The sequence below is a fragment of the Poromitra crassiceps genome, assembly GCF_964638095.1.
Source record: "Poromitra crassiceps genome assembly, chromosome: 20".
In the NCBI taxonomy this organism is placed as follows: Eukaryota; Metazoa; Chordata; class Actinopteri; order Beryciformes; family Melamphaidae; genus Poromitra; species Poromitra crassiceps.
Genome location: NC_139637.1, coordinates 18,223,348 through 18,228,131, shown reverse-complemented (window position 1 = coordinate 18,228,131; position 4,784 = coordinate 18,223,348). Strand labels below are relative to the sequence as shown.

At 44.2% G+C, this 4,784-nt stretch overlaps 1 protein-coding gene across 1 annotated transcript in view; it reads left to right on the top strand.

Annotated features, from left to right (window-relative positions):
* Positions 1-3,695: 3,695 nt before the first annotated feature.
* lamb2l (laminin, beta 2-like) overlaps positions 3,696-4,784 on the top strand; it is a 66,979-nt gene continuing 65,890 nt past the window's right edge. Inside the window, exon 1 of the mRNA XM_083656950.1 lies at positions 3,696-3,838. The gene's annotated coding sequence lies outside the window, so the exon portion shown is untranslated. The remainder of the gene's footprint in view (positions 3,839-4,784) is intronic.

The window sequence follows — 4,784 nt, the reverse complement described above, 5'->3', positions numbered from 1 at the left end:
GCCTTTGTTGTTCACACCTGGCGCTTAACAGAAGCAGAGCTGAAGTTGAGCTCACGCTTAACCGGTCACACAAGAAGCATTTTCTTTTCCTCAGCTCAGTGCCTCGCGCTTATCTAGGGGTGGCTGTAGCGGCTGTAGCTCAGGAGGTAGAGCGGGTCGTCCACTAATGCTTTTGATAAAAGAGGTCGGTGGTTCGATTCCCGGCTCCTCCAGTCTGCATGTCGAAGTGTCCTTGCAAGACACTGAACCCCAAATTGCTCCCGATGCGTGGTAGCCTGCCGCCATCAGTGTATGAATGGGTGAATGTACCTACTGATTGTAAAGTGCTTTGGATAAAAGCGCTATATAAATGCAGGCCATTTACCATTTACCATGTAATAACAAGAGAACAAGAGAGTAGAACATTTCAAACTCCAATGTCGTTCCTTGCTGAGTAGATTTAAATGATTTGCCCATACAGTGGTGCTGTAAATGACCCAAGAGGCTGTTGTCTGCACTGCAGCCCTTTGGCTGAAGTGGCGTCACCTCAGGGTGAAGGTGCCCCACAGTGTCAATCTGCAGACAGGGGGAGGTGGCGGTGGAGCTGTTTGGCCACTAGAGGGCAGGGCAGGCCTGATCACCATAAACACAAAAGAGTTCAAGGGCAAACTTAGCATTGCTCTTGTGCATTGAAGTAAAATTAGGTTTTAAAGATGTATGCGTGGTATTAACGATGTCCTTATTCTTACAACTCAAGTATGCAGATGCAAAGACCCCCTAAAGACCCCCAATCTCTCTCTCTCTCTCTCTCTCTCACACACACACACACACACACACACACACACACACACACTCAAGCACGAGTAGTATGGAAAAAGAGGGTAACCCTCGCTCCCCCAAGTGTTCATTTTCGCTTTCTGAAGAGTGTGTGTAGCAATCAGGTAGGACACCTCCCTGCACATGTTTCCCTGTCCAAAGAGTATAGCTGTGACCAAATTACAGCCTCACAACCAACAATCTCACCTCTCTCTCTCTCTCTCTCTCTCTCTCTCTCTCTCGCTTGTCTAGTGTTCTCTCAGTTTTTCTGTTTTTTAATTTTTCAGTGTTCTATCGCTATCATTCTATGCTGTTCCTCTCTGTTTCTATTCAGTCTCGCTCTTGATCTCGTTGCTGTCAGCTGTCCTTGGTGACTGCATGTCTGCGCACCCAGCTGCCTGTTACAACCTTCCCATAAAGACAAACAGTCCTGGCAATAGGAATGCATGGTAATAAATGAGCAATAACTATGTATTTGCAACAGAATTCATATCTGTTTGAAGGAATATAGCTGTGAAGCCAGTTGGCCGTCGTCTTTAAAAGCCCGCATTCAATTACAGGCCATGATGTGGACAGTCTTTGACTTGCACACACTGAGACTACAAGCTGTTCACTTTGCATGTGTGCATAACAGGAGTTATGCTGTTGTACAAAATTGTGGATAATTATGAATTCCACCCATTCCTGGGCTTCACCTTGCACAACCTGTGCTCACTGCTGGATGTGGACCTTAAGCTATTCCTCCTCTCTCCTGCTCTCTCTCTCTCTCTCTCACAGACACACACACACACATGCACACGCACACACACGCACGCACGCACGCACATACACACACACACACACACACACACACACACACACACACACACACACACACACACACGTGCACACTTGAGTTTAATTCAACCAGTGTTGGGGGTAACTCATTACAAAAGTAACATATCACATGTAATACTGTATATTACTTTTAGCAGTAACTCAGTAATATAACTTATTACTTATAGGATTTCAGTAATATTATACCAGTTACTTTGTCAAGTAACTCAAGTTACAAATTGAGTTAAAACATTTTTTAAATCAAAGCACATAAATAAAGATACAATCATTTCCTAATCAAACTGTGTGTTTTTATGCAAATAACCCCTATAGATGACAATAACAAAGGAAAAGGGTGAATAACATTTAGAATTTTGGATGGTTTACAGACTTCAAGACAGTTGAAATTATTTTCCGGGATGCTTCCGGGGCGGCGATGTCATGCTGCTGCTGCTCGTGTTTTGGTGAAAGTAATGCAAAAGTAGTGTAATAAGTAACGAGTTACTCTACACAGACAGTAATATTGTAAAGTAACGTATTACTTTCAAATGAAAGTAACTAGTAATATGTAGTATATTACATTTTGAGAGTAACTTGCCCAACATTGAATTCAACCAAATACATAACTCAACCAAGTGCATAGGCCTACCACCTTACCACTACAAAAGTCCCTCTTGCTGTCTCTCTCCTGTCTCCAGACTCTGACAAAGGGCTGTAAGTCATCAGTCAGCAGCTGACTGTCCTCTTGTTGGACCGGTGGCTGGACGTGGGCCGGGGACATCTGATATGTATCTGTTGATTCTGCTGGCACCACATAATGAGCTTGGCGATGGAGATTGTCACCATCTCTTTATAAAGAGGATGATATCTCCCGTGGGAGGAATCTCTCCAATAAGCTTCGAGGAGCCCCCAGGGAGGATGGGAACAGGGCTGCACGCTGTCTGACAAAGGAGAGGGTAATATAATTCATCATAACATCATCATAACATGGGGAGAAATCGCATGGGGTCGTTATAGAACGAACGATAAGTGATGCTTTACGAGATGCAGAATCGAATTAACGTCAAGTGTCGTCATGGCAACGCATGGAGAGGCAGGTGAATTACAAATGTCACCAGATTGCAGTGGAAACGGAACAAGGTTCGCAGATCGGTACGCAAATACGACTGGACATGTAGGCTCTACGGGGCGGCGCTAGCGCTGGCCCAAGAAGTTTGTTTATCTGCTTAAAGAGAGGCTGGTGAGGGAGGACCAAGCCAAGTATTCTCAAACTTCAACAATTCTGCAACAGGTACGGAGGTTTCACGGGGCCTCTATGTTTAAAGCAGCAAACTTTGTCACATCAAGGACCCCTAAATTGACAAATTAGGACCCCCATTATAAACATTGTTCCAAAGTCAGACTGTATTGCCCACACCAGGGGGAAATGACAATGAATGTGATGGACTGGCAGGCAATTTGACAGATGGGCATGGCAAATATGATTTTTATGTGGAAGGAAACGATTCAATTATATTTGTAAACACTACACTAACCAGTATATATATATACCGGTATATATATATACAAAATATTTATTATACTGTATTAACAAATATAACTGAACCATTTCCTCCCCCATACATTTCCATGCATTTGCTGAGGCCCCCCTGGTGCCCCCTGGCGTCCCCCCAGGGGGCCCCGCCCCCCACTTTGAAAACCACTAGCTAAATGGCAGTTTCATGCATGATTTAGTCCTATATATATATAGGCTGTTATTTCATAAATAGGCAAGAGGCCGACCTGAAGGTGTGTGTTTTTTTAACCCTCATCAACATGAATGTATGTGAACAAACATCTCTCCAATCAACACTGTCGAAAAATCATCACAGTAGCCAGTCACATGGGAAATCAGCTCAGTAGGCTAGCTAGCCGCTAGGCTACAACACAGGGGAAAGTCCAAAGCTCGACCTGTACAGAGTGGGCCAGGCAACAGACTGACTGGGTGTGGCCCGGCACGGCAGGGCACCTACCTGACGCATACTCCAGTACAGTCTGCTGGTGATACTACTCTGCCTGGGAGCCTCGCTGACTGTGGGCTCAGCCTCCACCTCTCTCCCGATCAGCGCGCTACTGCTGCTCCGTTATTTACGCACCGGAGCCCGGGCTCATACAGGTGGTGCAGCAGCCAGCGGTGTGTGTGTGAAAGACAGAGCGGGAGAGAGTGAGAGGAGCTGCGGAGAAGCAGGTGAGTGCTATGCTTTTCACAACATTCCCTATGCTATAGGAACTTACAGTCATGATATGTGTCTTTCTAAAATGTTTTATAGGATTAGGCTATCATTTTTCGTGACTCTGAGGGACTGGACTGCAGTAATTATATGCGTGCAAGGCTATCTACTGTCAGCAGAGCAGACAGTTATGGAATATTAGACAACTATGAGATTTATTGCGACTGCATGAGCCAGGGCTATATGACGCCTCATCTGGTCAGAAATTAATATTTTCTGGTAACGCCATCACTAAACCCTGCCTTATCTGCCTTGCATGTGCAAGTTGTAACATAGCCTATATATATACATTCAGTGTCCATACACTAATAGTGAACGTGTACAACTTTTAACTGCCTCAGTGCCCCCTGATAAACATTATATGGGAACCTAGTTATTATTTTTGCCCATCAGTCCAGTTGGCATTGGATATGACCCTCTATAAGGAGAACTATAGAAATCCTATGATCTTTTAGTAAGGCCTTAATACAACACTATGAGCCTCTATAGGAATATTAACTGAATATTGTAGTGATACCTACTGTAGGAGATATGGCTACAACAAATACAATTATGTAGGCTACCATGATAATCTCACTACTGACATGAATAGAAGTGATTTCTCAAGCACTTGAGACAGAAAGAAAGATGAGCTGCAATCAAGCTGCAATACTTTATTTGATTCTAAATAGCCTACTTGTGTTAAAACCGTTAAAGTTATTTTTTTATCACACCTATGATACACACACACATTTCACACCAAGTCTGAAACCACAAGCTGAGAGTTGAGGTTAAGAGTGAAAACTTTTGGGGGGTGAGGTAATCCTCCTCCAAACCATGATTTGTGGTTAGTCTGAGTGGACCTGGACCGGTGACTGGTCTGTGATTGACACTGGGTCACTGCGGCTAGCAGGCATTTCTCTG